This window comes from Ursus americanus, chromosome 20, assembly GCF_024610735.1.
Source record: "Ursus americanus isolate L20-20 chromosome 20, mUrsAme1.1.p, whole genome shotgun sequence".
Lineage (NCBI taxonomy): Eukaryota > Metazoa > Chordata > Mammalia > Carnivora > Ursidae > Ursus > Ursus americanus.
In genome coordinates, this window is record NC_142146.1 from 4,131,577 (window position 1) to 4,152,144 (window position 20,568).

General features: G+C 36.5%; 1 protein-coding gene and 1 pseudogene across 1 annotated transcript in view; one reads left to right on the forward strand and one right to left on the reverse strand.

Annotated features, from left to right (window-relative positions):
• FBXL2 (F-box and leucine rich repeat protein 2) overlaps window positions 1-20,568 on the reverse strand; it is a 112,927-nt gene that overhangs the window by 49,473 nt on the left and 42,886 nt on the right.
• Window positions 19,297-19,730, forward strand: LOC123792864 (eukaryotic translation initiation factor 1 pseudogene; annotated as a pseudogene).

Consider the following 20,568-nt stretch of genomic DNA (forward strand, 5'->3'; position numbering starts at 1 on the left):
TCTCCTATGCTTCTTCCAGAAGTTTGATGGTTTTGTATTTGCCATACAGGTCTATGATCCATTTTGAGTTGATTTTTGTGAAAGGTGTAAGGTCTGTGTTTACATTCTGCCTCTGCATATAGATGTCCAATTGTTCCAACACCATTTGTTGAAAAAGACAGTTTCTCCATTAAATTGCTTTTTCTCCTGGGGTGCCTGGGTGCCTCAGTGAAGCATCCAATTCTTGATTTCAGCTCAGGTCATAATCTCAGTGTCGTGGGTTTGAGCCCCATGTCAGGCTCTGCACTTAGGGGGAGATCTGCTTGAGATTTTCTCTCCCTCTCCCTCTCCCCCTGCTCATGCATGCTTTTGCTCGCTCTCTCAAATAAATAAATAAACAAACAAACAAATGATTTTTAAAATTGTTTTTGCTCCTTTGTCAAAGATCAGTTGACTTTGTGTGGCTCTATTTCTGGGGTCTTTATTGTGTTCCCCTGATCTATTTGTTTATTCTTTCATCAACAACATATTGTCTTGATTACTGTAGCATTATGGTAAGTCTTTAAGTCAAGTAGTGTCAGTCCTCCAGTTTTGATCTTCTTTAGTATTGTACTGGCTTTCTGAGTCTTCTGACTTTCCATATAAACTTTATTTTTTTTTTAAGATTTTTATTTATTTGACAGAGAGAGAGACAGCCAGCAAGAGAGGGAACACAAGCAGGGGGAGTGGGAGAGGAAGAAGTAGGCTCCCAGTGGAGGAGCCTGATGCGGGGCTCGACCCCATAACGCCAGGATCACGCCCTGAGCCGAAGGCAGACGCCTAATGACTGAGCCACCCAGGCGCCCCCATATAAACTTTAGAATGAGTTTGCTGATAATCCACAAAATAATTTGGTGTTATTTTGATTGGGACTGTGTTTGATTCTACAGATCAACTTGGGAAGAATGAACCTTTTAACAACACTGGGTCTGCTTATCCAGGAATATATATCATCTCTCCATTTATTTAGATTTTGATTTTTTTCATTGGAGTTTTGGAGTTTTCATCATAGAGATCCCATATAAATTATGCTAGATTTATATCTAAGTATTTCATTTTTATGCTCATGTAAATGCTATTGCTTTTCACTTCAGTTTCTAGTTGTTCACTGATGGCATATAGGAAAGCAATGACCCTTTACATAGTAACCTTGTATCCTAAAAACTTATTAGTTACAGAAATGTTTTGTCACTTCTTTAGGATTTTCTCCATACACAATCATTTCACCTACAAACAAGACCAATTTTATTTCTTCCTTCCCAATGTATAGCTTTTCTTTCCTTATTTAATTGCATTAGCTAGGACTTTCAGTACTATGATAAATATGAGTGGTAAGAGTGGCCATCCTTTTCTTATTTCTGATCTTGGGAAAAAAGAATTGAGTTTCTCACCTATAAGCATAGTGTTAGCTGAAGGATTTTTGTACATACTTTCCTTCCTTCCTTTCTTTCTTTCTTTTTTTCTTCCTTCCTTCCTTCCTTCTTTCTCTTTTTCTCTCTCTCCCTTTCTTTCTTTCCTTCCTTCCTTCTTTTTTAAGTAAGCTCTATGCCCAACATAGGGCTTAAACTCATGAACTCAAGATCAAGAGTCACATGCTCTACTGACTGAGCCAGCCAGGCGACCTCTTTTTTTGTAGATATTCTTGATCAAGTTGAGGAAGTTCCCCTCTATTCTTGGTTTGATGAGAGTTTCTGTAATGATGGACATTAGTATTTGTCAAATGCTTTTTGCATCTACCAATGACCATATAAATTTTTTCTTCTTTAAACAACTGATGTGATGGATTACCTCAATTTGGAATGAAGCATCCTTGTATACCTGAAATGAATCCCACTTGGTTGTGGTGTATAATTCTTTTTAAGCATTGTTCAATTTGGTTTGCTAATATTTTGTTGAAGACTTTGCATCTATGTTCACAAGATATATTATTCTGTAGTTTTTCTATAATGTCTTTATCTGGTTTTGGTATGAGGGTAATGCTATCTGCACAGAATGAGTTAGGAAGTCTTCTGCTTCTATTTTCTGGATGACATAAAGAATTGTTATCATTTCAGGGTACCTAGGTGGCGCAGTTGGTTAAGTGTCTGACTTCAGCTCAGGTCATGATCTCAGGGTCCTGAGATTGAGTCCTGCATCAGGCTCCCCAATCAGCAGGGAGTCTGCTTGTCCCTCTCCCTCTGCTCCTCCACCTACTAGTGCTCTTTATCTCTCAAATAAATAAATATATTTTTAAATGGTATCATTTCTTTCTTAAATGTTTTCAGAATTCACCAATGTAACCATCTGGGACTGAGGCTTTCTGTTTGGGAAGTTATTAATAATTGATTCAATGTATTTAATAGATATATGTCCATTAAGTTTATCTATTTCTCCTTGTGTAAGAGTTAGTAGTTTTTGTCTTTTGAAGAACTGGTCCATTTCATCTAAGTGATCAAATTTGTGGACATAGAGGAGCTCATATATTCCTTTATTATCCTTTTTTTTCTTTTTTCTTTTTTTTTATTTATTATATGTTAGTGACCATACAGTACATCATTAGTTTTTGATGTAGTGTTTCATGATTCATTGTTTGCATATAACACTCAGTGCTCCATGCAATACATGCCCTCCTAAATACCCATCACCAGGCTAGCCCATCCCCCTACCCTCCTCCCCTCTAAAACCCTCAGATTATTTCCCAGAGTCTATAGTCTCTCATGGTTCATTTCCCCTCTGTTTACCCCCCCTTTATTATTCCCTTTCTTCTCCTATCAATCTCCTTGTTATTCCTTATGTTCCACAAATGAGTGAAACCATATAATTATCTTTCTCTGCTTGACTTATTTCACTTAGTATAATCTCCTTTTAATGTTCATGAGGTCAGTAGTGATGATCCCTCTTCCATTTCTGATATTAGTAATTTGTGTCTTCTCTCTTTCATTCTTGGTTAATCTGGCCAGAAGTTTGTCAATTTCACTGATCTTTTCAAAGAACAAATTTTGGTTTCATTGATTTTCTCTATTGTTTCAATTTCATTGATTTCTGCTCCATTTTTTATTAGGTCCTTTCTTTTTTTTCTTTATACTAATATTTTTTTATTATGTTAGTCTCCATACAGTACATCCCTGGTTTTTGATGTAAAGTTCCATGATTCATTAGTTGCATATAACACCCAGTGCACCATGCAATCGTGCCCTCCTTACTACCCATCACCTGCCTATCCCATTCCCCCACCCCCCTCCCCTCTGAAGTCCTGAGTTTGTTTCTGAGAGTCCATAGGCTCTCATGCTTCATTCCCCCTTCTGATTACCCCCCCTTTCTTTATCCCTTTCTTCTCCTACCGATCTTCCTACTTCTTATGTTCCATAGATGAGAGAAACCATATGATAATTGTCTTTCTCTGCTTGACTTATTTCACTTAGCATTATCTCCTCCAGTGCCGTCCATGTTGCAGCAAATGTTAAGAAATTGTTCTTTTTGATAGCTGAGTAATATTCCATTGTATATATGGACCGCATCTTCTTAATCCAGTCATCTGCTGAAGGGCATCTCGGCTGCTTCCACAATTTAGCTATTGTGGACAATGCTGCTATGAACTTTGGGGTGTATATGGCCCTTCTCTTCACTACGTCTGTATCTTTGGGGTAAATACTCAGTAGTGCAATTGCTGGATCACAGGGGAGCTCAATTTTTAACTTTTTAGGGGACTTCCACACTATTTTCCAAAGTGGCTGTACAAACTTGCATTCCCACCAACAATGCAGGAGGGATCCTCTTTCTCCACATCCTCTCCAACAATTGTTGTTTCTTGCCTTGTCAATTTTTGCCATTATAACTGGTGGAAGGTGGTATCTCAGTGTGGTTTTGATTTGAATTTCCCTGATGGCTAATGATTTTGAACATTTTTTCATGTGTCTGTTAGCCATTTGTATGTCTTCATTGGAAAAGTGTCTGTTCATATCTTCTGCCCATTTTATGATTTGATTATTTGTTTCTTGTGTATTGAGTTTGAGAAGTTCTTTGTAGATCTTGAATACCAGTCTTTTATCTGTAGTGTCATTTGCAAATATATTCTCCCATTCCATGGGCTGCCTCTTAGGTTTTTTGACTGTTTCCTTGGCTGTGCAGAAACTTTTTATCTTGATGAAGTTCCACAAGTTCAATTTTCTTTTGTTTCTCTTGCCTTTGGAGATGTGTCATGAAAAAGGTTGCTGTGGTCGATGTCGTAGAGGTTGCTGCCTATGTTCTCCTCTAGGATTTTGATGGATTCCTGTCTCACATTGAGGTCTTTCATCCATTTGGAGTTTATCTTTGTGTATGGTGTGAGAGAGTGGTCAAGTTTCATTCTTTTGCATGTAGCTGTCCAATTTTCCCAGCAGCATTTATTGAAGAGACTTTTTTCCACTGGATGTTTTTTCCTGCTTTATCAAAGATTAGTTGCTCAAAGAGCCGAGGGTCCATTTCTGGGTTCTCTATTCTGTTCCATTGGTCTATGTGTCTGTTTTTGTGCCAGTGCCATCCTGTCTTTGCGATCACAGCTTTGTAGTACAATTTGAAATCCGGCATTGTGATGCCCCCAGCTTTGTTTTTCCTTTTCAACAATTCCTTGGCAATTTGTGGCCTTTTCTGGTTCCACACATATTTAAGGGCTGTTTGTTCCAGTTCTTTGAAAAATGTCATTGGTATTTTGATCGGGATGGCATTGAAAGTGTAGATTGCTCTGGGTAGCATGGACATTTTAACTATGTTAATTCTTCCAATCCATGAGCATGGAATATTTTTCCATCTTTTTGTGTCTTTCTTCAATGTCTTTCAAGAGTGATTTGTAGTTTCTAGAATATAGATCCTTTATATCTCCGGTTAATTCCAAGGTAACATATGATTTTTGGTGCTATTGTAAATGGAATGGATTCCCTAATTTCTCTTTCTTCAGTCTCATTATTTGTGTATAGAAATGCAACTGATTTCTGAGCACTGATTTTGTATCCTGCCACATTACTGAATTGCTCTATAACTTCTAGTAGTTTGGGGGTGGATTCTTTTGGGTTTTCCATATAGAGTATCATGTCATCTGCGAAGAGAGACAGTTTGACTTCTTCTTTGCTGATTTGGATACCTTTTATCCCTTTTTGTTGTCTGATTGCTGTTGCAAGGACTTCTAGTACTATGTTAAATAATAATGGCAAGAGTGGGCATCCTTGTCGTGTTCCTGATCTTAAGGGGAAGAGATGGAGGCCTTCCTATAAACTACCAAGACTGAAACAGGAAGAAACTGATTTTTAAAACAGACCAATTAATTATGAAGAGATTGAAGCAGTGATTAAAAGCCTTCCAAAAAACAAAACTCCAGGGCCTGATGGATTCCCTGGGGAATGCTACCAATCATTCAAAGAAGAAATAATACCTATTCTCCTAAAGCTGTTCCAAAAAATAGAAACAGAAGGAAAACTACCAAACTCATTCTATGAGGCCAATATTACCTTGATCCCCAAACCAGGCAAAGACCCCATCAAAAAGGAGAATTACAGACCGATATCCCTGATGAATATGGACTCCAAAATTCTCAACAAGATCCTAGCTAATAGGATCCAACAGTACATTAAAAGGATTATCCATCCTGACCAAGTGGGATTCATCCCTGGGATGCAAGGGTGGTTCAACATTCGCAAATCTATCAGTGTGATAGATTATATCAACAAGAAAAAAGCCAAGAATCATATGATCCTCTCAATAGATGCAGAAAAAGCATTTGACAAAATACAGCATCCTTTCCTGATTAAAACCCTTCAGAGTGTAGGGATAGAGGGTACATTCCTCAATCTCATAAAAACCATCTATGAAGAGCCTACAGCAAATATCATCTCAATGGGGAAAAGCTGGAAGCCTTTCCCTTAGGTCCTTTCTTTTGCTTGCTTTAGACTTCTACTGATCCTCCTCTCCAGTTTCCAAATATGGAAAATCAGATTATTGTGCTTAATTACAACAACTGATTTTCAAATACATAAACAAATTCTGTATTCCTAAAGTAAACCCACTGGTTATAATTATAAGGCTTTTTATATATTGCTGGATTTGACTTGCTAGTTTTATTCAGGATTTTTACATCTATGCTCATGACAAATATGGGCCTGTAATTCTTTCTTATAACATCCTCATTCAGTTTGGTATCAGGGTTATGTTGGCCTCATAAAACTGCTCCTATACTTTGAAAGAGTCTGTGTAAGATTGGTATCATTTCTTCCTTAAATATTTGGAAAAATTCAAAGAAAAGCTTTCTGGGCTTGTTCTCTGCAGGAAAATTTTATTAATAAATTCTATTTAACAAATAACTTCCCATTGCTTCTTGGCCTTTTGGCTAACGTCAAGTGTACTAACAGATAACTCCAGATTTTTAATTTCTTCTGGTTTTTAAAAGCTGCGTTTTTCAAGGAATTTTCCCATTTAATCTGATTTCATACAGTTGTCAAATGCATTCTATAATTATGTCCATACTACTTTTAAAAATTGATAATGTCCCTTTCTGAGGATCATGTCTTTTTCTGTTTTTTTTTCCTTGATCAGCCAAGCTAGTGAGTTATCAATTTTAGTAATAAAAATTATCTTTGTGGATTTCTCTATTTCACTAATCTATGCTCTTGTCTTCATCAATTCCTTCATTATAGTTTCTTTGAATTTGCTGTGTTTTTCCAGTTACTTGACATGGAACTTTTTTTTTTTTAAAGATTTTATTTATTTATTCGACAGAGATAGAGACAGCCAGCGAGAGAGGGAACACAAGCAGGGGGAGTGGGAGAGGAAGAAGCAGGCTCATAGCGGAGGAGCCTGATGTGGGGCTCGATCCCATAACGCTGGGATCACGCCCTGAGCCGAAGGCAGACGCTTAACCGCTGTGCCACCCAGGCGCCCCTTGACATGGAACTTTTGATCATGAACTTTCATCCTCTTTTCTAATGCATGCATTTAAAGCATTTCCCTCTAAGCACCATCCCACAAATTTTGATATGCCATACTTTCATTATTATTTACTTTGAAATACTTTCAGCTACCACTGTGATAACTTCTTTGATCCACGGATTTAGAAATATGTAGCTTAATATTTTGTTGTTCTTGATTCTAGTTTAGTTCCACTGTGGTCAGAGAGCATACTCTAGATAATTTCAATTTTTTGAAATTTGTTGTATTTACATTATGGCTCAAAATATAATCTATTTTGATAAGTGTTTCATGTACATTTTAGAAGAATGTGTGTTCTAAAGTTACTGGATGTAGTGTCCTATATACTACAGTTAAGTATGGTTAAATATGGTTCAAATCTCCTACATCCTTTCTAATTTTTTTGTCTGATTATTCTGTTACTATAAGTCTATCAGGGGTATGTTAAAGCTCTACATATAATTATGGATTTGTCTATTTTTCCCTTTAGTTTTTCTTTATATATTATCAACTTATTAGGCTCATCAGAACTTAAGATTCCTATTGTCCAATTGACCTTTTATTGTCAAGAAATGTCTCTTGTGTCTAGTATACACCCTGCCTTAAGGTCTACATGGTCAATGCTAACATAGCCACAAAAGCTTTTAATGTTTCCATCTTTTACTTTTGATCAAACTGTGTTTGTTATTTTTAAAACTCCAGTTTAACACAGTTTGTCTTTTAATAGGAATGTTAAGCTCACCTACACTTAATCATGGATATAGCTTAAATCTACCATCTTGCCATTTGCTTTCCATTTTCCCCAACTGCCCTTTACTCCTTTACTCTCCTTTTAAGAATTCTTTAACCAAATAAATGATATTTATGTCTTTGGTGGTTGCTCTGAATACAATACAGCCCCATTTCAGTCTAGCTTGAATTAATATTATTCCTCCATAGCCACAATCATAATGTATTCTCATTTCATCTTTTATCTTTTGTGTTGTCATATATTTTACTTGACATATATTATAAAACAAACAATATAGTGTTATGATTTTTGCTTAAAACAATTATCTTTTAAATAATTTTTAAGAGGTAAAAGGTATTTTATATACCCACATACTTACCATTTATGGTGTTCTTTATTCTTTCCTGTATATGATTTTTACCTCCCTTCAGCCTTAAGAACTTCCTTTAGCATTTCTTCCAATATGGGAATGTCAGTGATGATTTCTGACAGTTTTTGTTTACCAGAAAATGCTTTTATTTTTAAAAGATAATTTTGTGGGGTGGCCTGGGCGATTAAGCATCTGACTCTTGATTTCAGCTCAGGTCAAGCCCCAAGTCAGGCTCCATGGTCAGCGTAGAGTCTGCTTAAGACTCTCTGCCTCTCCCTCTGCCCCTGCCCCCCGCCCTTTCTCTCTAAATAAAATCTTTTTTAAAAAAGATAATTTTGCTGGATATATAATTCTTAGAGCTTTTTTTCTTTCTGCACTTTAAAGATGCCATTCCATTGTCTTTTGTTTTGAATTATTTCTTATAAGAAGTCAATGAAAATTCATACTATCATTCCATATATCTTAAGATTTCTCTTTATCTTTGGTTTTCATTAATTTAACCATAGTGTACTTAGGTGCTATTTTTCATTGTATTTATTCATTTGGCATTTGCTAAACTTCCTGAATCTGCAGACTCATCAGATTTAGAAAATGTGGGGCTGTTTCTTCAAGCTTTTTAATGCCCCATTCTTTCTCTGGACCTCCAATTACACATGTGTTAGACCATTTGATATTACAAGGTGCTAATGATGTGTTAACTTGTTGCTATCTCTTTTCTCTCTGTATGTCACTTTAGACAACTTCTATTAACTATCTTGAAGTTCATCAATCTTATCTTTTGCAGTGTCTAATCTGATGAAAAGCCTAACCAATTAAAAATTTTTTTTTAGTATTGCATTTTTCAGTTCTAGAAATCCCACTGGATTCTTTTTAGAATCACCACATCTCCTGAAATATCCCACCTCTTCACTCATTATAGCCACCTTTTTCTATAAATTAACATATTTTTCATGATCAAAAGAATTATTAATGTATGGTTGACATACAATATATAAGCTAGTATTCAGGTGTACAGAATAGTGATTCAACAATTCTATACACAAAGCTATCCTCACTGCAATAAGTCTAGTTATCATTTGTCACGAAACATTACAGTATTATTGACTATATTCCTTATGCTGTATTTTTCATCCCCATGACTTATAACTGAGAGTTTGTACCTTTTAATTCCCTTCATCTCTTTCACCCACCCCTCCAACTCCCTTCCCTCTGGCAACTACCAGTTTGTTCTCTGTACTTATGAGTCTTTTTTTTTTTTTAAGATTTATTTATTTGAGAGAGATGGGGGGAGTATGGAGGGGGGAGAGGCAGAGGAAGAAGGTGCGAGAATCCCAAGCAGACTCTGTGGAGAGTGCGGAACCAACACAGGGCTTGATCTCAGGACCCTGACATCACAACCTGAGCCAAAACCAAGAGCCAGACACTTAACCGACTGTGCCACCCAGGTGCCCCTCTGTACTTATGCTTCTGTTTCTATTTTTTGTTTGCTCATTTGTTTTATAGATTTCACATATAAGTGAAATTACATGGTATTTGTCTTTGACTTATTTCACTTAGCATAATACCCTCTACATCCATCCATGTTGTCATAAATGTCTAGATCTCATTGTTTTTTTATGGCTTAGTAACTTTCCAGTGTGTGTGTATGTGTGTATACAACTACACACATCTTTATCCATTCATTTGTCAATGGGCACTTAGGTTGTTTCCATAACCTGCCTACCGTAAATAACGATGCAATAAACACAGAGATACATATAACTTTTCAAATTAGTGTTTTCATTTTCTTTAGGTAAATACTCATTAATGGAATTACTAGATTGTATGATTTTTTTTGATTGTATGATATTTCTATTTTTAATATTTTGAGGAAACTCCATAATGTTTTCCAAAGTGGTTGTACTAATTTATATTCAGAGCAACAGTATATGAGGGTTCTCTTTTCTCCACATCTTTGCCAACACTTGTTATTTCTTGTCTTTTTGATAATAGCCATTCTAACAAGGGTAAGGTGGTATCTCATTGTGGTTTTGATTTGCATTTCCCTGATCACTAAAGATGTTGGGCATTTTTTCATGTACCTGTTGACCATCTGTATATCTTCTTTGGAGAAATATCTATTCAGGTCCACTGCCCATTTTTAAGTCAGATCATTTCGGTTCTGAGTATTGAGTTACAGGAGTTCTTTATATGTTTTGAATATTAGCCCCTTATCAGATACATCATTTCCATAGGTATTCTCCCATTCAGTAGGTTGTCTTTTTGTTTTGTTGGTGGTTTCCTTTGCTGTGCAAAAGCTTTTTATTTTGGTATAGTCCCAATAGTTTATTTTTGCTTTTGTTTCCTTTTCCAGAGAAGACACATCAATAATCCTTAATATTTTGAACAATTGTTTAAAGTCCTAATATACTAATTCCAATAACTGGGTCATCTAAAAGTCTGCTTACATTGACTGTTTTCTTTTGTTCATGGGTCACATTTTTCTGCTCACTTGTATGTCTCATAATTTTAGGCTGTATTCCAGACATTGTGACTGAAATAGTAAAGAATGTCATATCATTTGGCTTATTTCCCATAGTGCAAGCTCCTTCCTCTATCTGCTCATTCAGAATCTTGAGTTGAGCTGGAGCTGGGTCACAGCTAAAATTAAATTTCACTTGTGTTTGGCTCATCTCCAACTTCCTGAGCCATATATAACATTAAAAATATCTTGTCAGTGTATGATCTAGAAGTGTATGATCTAGAAGCAGTTTCAGATAGCTCTTGTTTGCCTTTGAATTTAAGTCTAGCAAGTATTCTGAATCCCTTCATTACAAGAATGATGGCCTAGACAATTTCTCCCTGCCTACAAGCCTTTCCTCCATTCCTGTCTTCTTGGCAAAACTTGGTGGGGCCAGGGAGGAGTAGAGAGGAACTAACAGGGAAGAACTGCTAGACCGAATTATTTGTCCTTGCATTTGAGTCTCCAAAGCACGGCTGATTTAGCCTCTGTGTCTAAAGCAGGCCCATCTGTACCATGACCAGGCATCCACCACCAGGTACAGAAGCTGCTGTGGTTCTGCTCACTACAAAGGGCTTGTCTCTTTGAGAAATTCAGTTCATTCAGACCTCCTCTTATCCACTGTTCTTTGCTTGCCTTATAGAAAGTATGACTTTAAAATTGTGTCTGTAATTTTTCTTATGATTGCCATAAAAGTCTTTCATGTCCTTCCTAAACAAAAGCTGAAGTCTCTATAATAATGTTTTTAAAATCTTAAGGCCTATCTTACATTAATATTTCTAAAGTTAACATATCTCCCCCCAAAACTTAAATCACTCTAATTCTGATCACCATCTTCCCATCATCCAACTGAAACCATCAACAATTATTCTTGCTGTCATGAAATCTTCCATGTTAGTTATTATAAATATTTTCTTCTAAAGTCAATACTAAATAATATTTACCCATATGGCTACATTTGGTTTACCAGTTGTTTCTCACACATTCTTTCTGAGATCAAACTTAACTAGATTTTATCCTTTAACAGTTCATTCAGACAGGTGAGTTTTAAAGGTTGGAACATTTTAACTGTGATTTTAAAAACTGAGGTAAAGTTCACATAACAAAACCATTTTAAAGTATACAATTCAGTGACATTTAGGTCATGCACAATGTTGTACAACCACCACCTCCATCTAGTTTCAAAATTTTTCATTACCCCAGAAGAAAACACGATGCCATTAAGCAGCCATTCTCTATTCCCCACTTCCTCTTAGCCCTTGGCAACCACTGACCCACTTTCTGTCTCTGTGGATTTATCTATTCTGAATACTTCATATAAATGGAATCATACAATATGTGGCGTTTGGGTATGGCTTCATTTCTTAGCAAAATGTTTTTGAAGCTTATCCAAGTTGTAGCATGTATTAGTACTTCTTTCCTTTTTATGGCTAAATAATACCCTACTGTATGTGTATACCACAATTTGTTTATTCATTCATTATTGATGGACATTTGGGTTGTTTCCACATTTTGACTACTGTAAATAATGACACTATATTTGTGTACAAGTATTTGAGTTTTCAATTCTTTTGGGTATATACCTAGGAGTAGAATTTCTGGATCATGTGGTAATTCTAACTTTTTAAAGAACTGCTAAAAACTGTTTTCCACAGTGGCTATTTTATGAAAAAGATTTTTCATTTTAGAATTATTATTTAGGCAGGTAAAGAATTCTAGGTTTACGTTTCCATTGGCACATGGAAAAAATTCTACTCTTTGCTTCTGTTGTTGCTGATGAGAGATCTATTGTCAATGTAATTGTCAATCCTTTTAGGTAATTTTATTCTCTGAAGTTCTGCTGTTTCATTGTGCCTAGGTACAAATTTATCTTTATTGATCCTGGTCAGGACCCACTGTGCTACTTCAATTTGAGGATTTATATCTTTATTCCATTCTGAAACATTTTCAGTACTATTGCTTCAATATTACCTCTTCTACATCTTCTCTATATTCTTTGTCTATAATTTCCTCTACACAGATTAGATGTAATCTAATCATCTAATCCCACCTTTTGGGTCTCTTAGCCTTTTCAATATTTTTCTTTCTTTGCTTAACTATGTTAAACTTCCCATCTCTATTTTCCAGTTTCCTAATTCCATTTTTAGCTTGATCTAATAACTGTTTAATCCATTTACTCTACCTCATAGTGGATCATTTCCTTAGGTAACTTGTAATATTTTATCATGACCTCATTTTCATCTGATTATTGATGTATGGAAAGCTCATGCACCTTGGTTTGTGAAATATCCCTATGAAATTGTTTAACATTTGATTCTGCCAAGTTCTCCAAAGGTTTCTTTCACCTTTCCAACATCAATTTTTTGGAATTTGAATCATCCACACAGGAAATTAGATTTCCTAAGAAAGACCTTTTCCCCCAGAGCCCTAAGCAGAACCAAGGTCTTTTGTTTCTTTGTTCTAAGTCCCATCTTACATGGTGGAGGGAACCTTTCCAGAGTCTCTGCATTATGTAGTGGTCACGTATTCAATTCCTCTCCATGTACATGTGAGGCCTCATCTCCTTTCCCTGGTGGCATTAAAATCCCATCCACTAGTTATTATAGATAGCCTGGTAGCTGATTTGCTAACCACTGCCAGTTATCAGTACACTAAGATTATTTCTTTCTTGAACTATGTATTTGCTTTTTTGTTCTATTATAATCACTGTTTCTCCTTGTGTTTTCATTCTAGCTCAATTATAGGGTTACAGGATGTTCCTTTGCTTTGATAACAATTAATAGCATGGTATACAGAATGCTCTAGGAGTAGAATGTCAGCTACCCTTCACTTCCATTACTACAGCAAAGAAAACCAAGTACATGAGGTAGTAGATTTTTGGTTAGACACATGACCTATAGTGTTGAATAGTCAATTAAACTGGAAGTTTGTGCTCTGCCAAAAAGAATAAAAATTACATGCTTTATCTTTTATAGTTAGATATATGGAGATTTGTGAGGATTTTTTGGTCTGTTTTATAGATTATAAGACTAACACATCCTGAAAACAATTTTTGTTGACTGAAGGACAACAAGGTAAAAAGGAAGCACATGAAATTTGAAGTTAGAAGCCTTGAAATCTCAGATCCACACAGACCCTTTAAATTCCAAATCTCATGTTTTTAAACAACTGTGGAATCTTAAGTCACTCACCTTTGAGTCTAAGATTTTTGATTAAAATTGTTCCTTCTACTTGAAAAGCTTGAGTGTTAAGTGATGATTATGAAATTGCTACAATGTACTCAGAAAACATTCCTTTTTCCCCCAAAATGATAACCATTAGTAAACAGACTGAATCAACAGAGGCAGATACTTAACGGACTTTAGAAAAGTGTGGGGAACTTTAAATTATCACATGAATGTCAGTTGTTCTGCTAAGAATTGCTGTGGGTTAAGAGTAAGACCCAGAATATGACTTTTGGCATTTCTATATTTATATACTTCCTTCATATCCTTAGAACAGCTAGGACAACATATAACAAAAAGTGATGCCAGGCCCTCCCCACATTCTTCACAGAAATACCTACTTAGAATAATGCCTCCAAACCATGAGAGACTGTGGACTCTGGGAAACAAACTGAGGGCTTCAGAGGGGAGGGGGGTGGGGGATTGGGATAGGCTGGTGATGGGTATTAAGGAGGGCACATATTGCATGGTGCACTGGGTGTTATATGCAAATAATGAATCATGGAACATTGCATCAAAAACTGGGGATGTACTGTATGGTGACTAATATAACAAAATAAAAATTATTTAAAAAAAAAGAATAATGCTTCCAAAGATGAAAATATGGGCTTCGTTTTTTTAATGCAAATGAATAGTCTTTGAAATGTGGATACAAAGGACAAAATTTTTTCTAAAGACCACTAAGCCTGTTCTCATATACTAAGGTAGATGAGTGAACAGAAAGCAATTATGTTTGTTTAGTAAATATTAAATTTGAGGTTTCAGAGCATTGGTTTAGTAATATTATCTAAAAGAGAAAAAAAAACCCCACAAAAACCCTAAGAGTTAACCAGTTCAGGAATATTTCCAAAAGTATAGACACTATTTATACTTTTTATCTTAGAGTGTGAGAGCTGAGGAAGGTTAACAGGAGATTTATCTTTTTCTTTATTCATCTTTTTTATTCTCTCATTTGCTAAAGCTATTAAGCTTTTTAATTTAAAATATAAAAAAGAAAAGACTACAGAAAGAAAAGAACTCCACAATAGCAAAACTAGCTTCACATGAATGTAGTCTCATTTAGTCTCATTTGGGTTTCGACCCTCCATATTTTCAAGCAAAGTTAAAACTAAGTTACTAAAATTTGCAATCATCACATTTTCTAATAAAGAACAGATACTTTTATGGTTCATTTCCAATTATTCAATTACTATCTTACGAATAAAGATTTCATAAATACTGAGCACTAAATAGTAACTAAAACACACCACAAAAAAAGAAGTCAGCTTCTGACTAAAGTTATTTAAAAGACATTTTTTAAATTTCAATTTTAAAAATTTTATTAAGTTCTTAATTTTGATTCTAGTACAGTTAAGTGTTATATTAGTTTCAGATGTACCATATAGTGACTCAACAATGCTATACATTACTCAGTGTTCACCATGGTAAGTGTACTATTTAATCCCCTCACCTATCTCACCGATTCCCCCACCCTAAAAGACATTTTAACAAGAAGAGTGTAATCAAAGATCAGTGACTTCGGGGCGCCTGGGTGGCACAGCAGTTAAGCGTCTGCCTTCGGCTGAGGGCGTGATCCCAGCGTTCTGGGATCGAGCCCCACATCAGGCTCCTCCGCTATGAGCCCGCTTCTTCCTCTCCCACTCCCCCTGCTTGTGTTCCCTCTCTCGCTGGCTCTCTCTATCTCTGTCAAATAAATAAATAAAATCTTTAAAAAAAAAAAAAAAGATCAGTGACTTCATGCAAATGCAAGAGGCTTAAACAATGATGAATCTACTTCTGCCATAATGCTAGTGAACTTAAAGAATCCATAACTGAGTTTTTTAAAATATAAGTCAACTGAATGATGGAAAAGGCAAAATTTTCCAAGGTTAGATCATTGCACCATGGAGCTGGAGAAGGGAGATTTGCAAAGTCAACACTGGAAAGGAAATCCAGGTAGAATATATTATTAACATTGAATCAAATTACAATAAAGGATGAAAAACCTAACTCTGAATTTTGATAAAAGTAGTTTGAGAAATTAACAGTGAACTTAGCAAAGTGGTGATTCAAAAGGTTAGAATACAACAAATGAGAACAGTTCTGAATGAGAAGTGGGAAACAAAATATTTATAAAGATTAGAGATAGCTAACCCTAAAAGACAGCCAAGGGGAGAGGCAGTAACAAAGTGGTTAGGCACATGAATAAAAAAAACTAATCATGGGGCGCCTGGGTGGCGCGGTCGTTAAGTGTTTGCCTTCGGCTCAGGGCATTATCCCAGCGTTCTGGGATGGAGCCCCACGTCAGGCTCCTCCGCTGGGAGCCTGCTTCTTCCTCTCCCACTGCCCCTGCTTGTGTTCCCTCTCTCGCTGACTGTCTCTGTCAAATAAATAAATAAAATCTTAAAATAATAAAAAAAAAACTAATCAGGAGACAAATCAAGGAAAGAATAAAATACAGCATACCTTCATATCTTTCAAACTTATCACAAATCTTTTTATTAGGACTATTTTGATACATACAAAAGAATATATGATACTTTGTAGTCCCTAATAATGAGTGTATGAATCACTACTGAAACTTGAAAACTAGATCATTACCAGTATCATGGCATCTACTTTGTGTTCCTCCCTTATTTCCTTTCTCTACCTCTCAACCAATGAGTATGTTCATGATTTCTGCTTTTTGTTGCCTTCAGGGTTTTACTACAATGTATACATTCCTAAAATGTGGCTTTTCTTGATTTTGAATCTTAAAAAAATAGTACATGCTGTACAGTCTCTTGAAATTAGCTTTTTTCTCACTAGCATTATAATACTAAGACTTATCCGTGCCATTTTGTGAGGTTTTAGTACATTTCACTATATGTTTATACTTCACATTATACATTGTATCACATTATATTTATCATCTACATTAGTATTTCATATTCCAGTGAATATCTGATAATTTCCCATATTTTTGCATTATGAATAGTGCTGCTATGAACATTTTTTTAAAGATTTTTATTTATTTATTTGAGAGAGAGAGAGAGAGAGGGAGAGAGCACGAGTGGGGGGGGAGACGCAAAAGGGGGAAGGAGATGGACAAACAGACTCCACGCTGAGCATGGAGCCTGATGTGAGGCTCGATCTCACGACCCTGAGATCACGGCCTGAGCCAAAATCAAGAGTTGGATGCTCAACCTGAGCCACCCAGGGTTCCTGAACATTGTATACATGTCACCTCTTTTACATTTGCAAGAGCTTCCTTAGGGTATACTCAGAAGTTGCAATGCTCGGTCCATGCCTATGTTCAATTTTATAGGATAGTGACTACTGTTTCCCAGGTACACACCTATACTTCATTTCCTAGCTTCCCTTGCAGGTACAAGTAGCCACATAACTAAGGGCTAGTCACGGGAAGGGGGCTAGCTGGAGGGAAGCCATGGTTGAAAACAGTAGGGCTTCCTTCAAACAGGTCCTTAATAACTGCAGAGAGCAGGGCTTCCTTGATGACTCCAAACACCATTCCCAATTTTATTAGATGAACATTAAGTAAACTTCTGTTGTGTTTTAGACGTTGATGATTATTAAATACATATGCCACATTAGCCTACTTCTACACTAGCGAAGAAAGAGACCTTGAAGTGGGGTGCTTCTAGAACAAAAATCTAAAATATGTGACATCTGCCTAGTGGCTGACAGCACAGGAAACAGAGCTGGTAACTATGTGATATTATTGCCTGTGATAATGTGGAGGGCAGACACAGTATGCAGATTTAATCTAGAGAAGAGGTTAGAAAGTGCCAAAAGGTTAGTGACTAATGGCTCATCATTGCTGCATTTAGCAAGGCATCACAAGAAAGTACTCAGGAATAAACTAGTTGGCTTGCAAGCAGAAATAAAAGGGAGAAACTGAAGGCCTTAGACTGTTGAAAAAGCCAATTATGTCTAAATACTACTTTCCAAAACTTAAAAGTATCTTGAGCTACAGGAGATTGCTTGAAATTCTGTTAAATAGATTAACTAAGCCCTGTAGCAAAGACTAGACTAAAGTTGCTCCCTTTCTTTCCAAGCCTATTATTGTTGCAGATATCTCTGGAGAGATACCACTGAGAGAGGCATAGACACAAAAAGTAAAATACAGGAGTCCTGAGGCTGCAGTCTAAGAAATAACTGTGGGTGCGGTTACAGGCACATTGAACCAACTAGAACCAAACAAATCAGAAGACTAGTGAGTTATTAAATTCTGTCAAAGAATTCATCCAAAATCTTGGCCTAAAATATACCACTTATAAACTAATCATCAGGCCTCCAAAACTGCACAATTAAGAAATGACTATGAAATAGGAAGAAACCCCAAGACAGGAATATTCCCTAACATCCAATTCAGGTTAGTTAATGTAAGATAATGGGAAAGGAAGAACCTTCCAGAGGTTGGAGTTGAGGGTCACCAAAAAACCAGTGGGAAGAGTTCTTCACGGAAAACAGAGTAGGAACTTCCCCTACTGCCGGCACAAGGGGGACTTCTTAAAGCTGGCCTGTCAGAATCTCATCATTGCTAGAGAACGGTAACTACTGTGAGTCTTACAATCTTCCCCTTCCCAAACTTTGTTTATTGCAGTCACCCTGTCCCTGATCCTGAATAAGGAGAGGGGAAGTAGTTGGGCAAAGGTAACAAAATCATGAAGCACCATATGGAGATACAATGGAGAGGACTGCATATCAGCCAGAGATCCTAGACTTGGAGCTGGATGCAGTGAAAGGATGGGATTTGGTTTATTTCTTGGGGATGAGGTGTGTTCTGTGTGGAAATAAGAGTCACCAACATGGTAATCTGATTACCAGAAAGGCAGACTATGGCATAAGTGGCGAGGTGCTCACTAAATTTCATGTTTTTCTCTTTTCCTGGGCATACATGCCTAACTGTGTGCCCAGGAAGAATAGGGCTATATGGATTTCAGAGAGCAGCTAGCTGCCTCTGCTTCTTTTGCAGCAGTCAGGTGGGGCTGTGTTGTTGGATTATTATTGAGTAAATATGAGAACATGATACGTGCCACTTGCACAAAGGAAACTCCCAGCAGTCCTCAAAGTATGTTCCAGAGACCCATGACAATCACCTGAGACTCCTTTAGGAATTCCAGGGGTCAAAACTATTCTCAATACAAAGATGTCATTTATCTTTTCTGTATTAACACTTCCACTGATGGTGGAAAAGAAATGGTGGGTAAAATTGCTGGTTCCTTAGCATAAATAAAGGCAGTGGGATAAAACTGTACTTACAGCCATTTTAGCCTTCAATGTCAGGCCCTCAGTGTTTAAAACCAAAAATAATAATAAAAAAAACCCAAAAGTTTCACTTAAGAATGTCCTGGATAAAGCGTAAACAAATGATTGATTTTATTGAATCTTGACTTTTGAGCACACATCTTTTTAATTTCTGTGTGACAAAATGGTAAGTACACAAAAGAGGTTTCAAATGGTTTTTGGTCCTAATTGTTGAGCCCCCTCATTGCACGATGCTCCATCCCACCACCACCCTGCCTCCTCCTTCTCCCACAGAGGAAAAGAATCACATTGTATGTCTGCTATCAAAAACCTCCACTCTTCCCACTCCTTTGCTGATGCAAGTAAGGGTAATGATCTGCTTCCTGCTGGCACAAGGATATATTCACTTAAGAATTCAACAGAGAAATGGGAGGAAGACCCTCACTACTGTCCAGGGGATCAAGGATGATTACAGTAAAAAGAAGCTAGACAAGGTGTTTAAGCAGAAATTTGCCTGCAATGGTACTGTAACTGAGCATTCAGAATATGGAGAAATAATTCAGCTAAAGGGTCATCAGCACAAAAAAATATGCCAGTTCCTCACAGAGACTGGACTGGCTAAGGACGACAAGCTGAAGGTTCATGGGTTTTAAGTGCTTTGGGCTCACTGAAGCTTAAGTGAGGATTTCCTTGCAATGAGTAGAATTTCCCTTCTGTCCCTTGTCACAAGTTCAAAAACCTCACAGCTTATATAATGAAACCATTTGGGGTCTACTTTTAACTTGGACTAGTGTAACTCATGCATGCAATAAACTGAAAAGAGCCAAAAGAAAGTTTCAAATGGTTGTCTTAGGGGAAAATCAATTGTTTGAGCTATGAGCTAAACTAGCCACTTTTTAACTAGTCACTTTTTTTAATGAAACATTTTAACATGAAAGAACAACTGACATAAATCATGGTGATTTAGACTAAAGTACATAATAGACATTTTCTAAAAAATGAAGTGAGCCTGCCACTTCAAGGAAAATTGTGCCAATGATAAAATTCAAGCTTTTGAGTAAAAATTAGAATTTTGGAAAATTTGTACTGGCTACCATGAATTGTCAATGTCCCAATTTTTTTAAATAAAGACTGTATTTACTTATTTATTTACTGAGAGGGAGAGAGAGCACATGTGAGCGAGAGGGGAATGGGGCAGGCAGAGGGTGAGGGAGCCAGAGAATCTCAAGCAGACTCCACACTGAGTGCGGAACGGATGCAGGGCTCAATCTCACAACCCTGAGAACAGGACCTGAGCCAAAATCAAGACTGCAATGCCCAACCGATTAAGCCATGAAGGCGTCCCGTCAGTGTCCCAAATCTTGATATTTTCCAAATGATAAATTCATGATATTTCAAAATCCACTTTGAATAAGGGAAAGATCTATTCAAAGTACAAAGACAAATGGAATTTAACTAGTAAAGTACAAAGGGTTGATTGCTATGGTTTTACAATTTCAACTTGCAACTAATCTTTAAGAAACTGCCACCTGTCAAGCTTAGATGACATATCAAAATATCCATAATTAGATGATTCGACTATTAT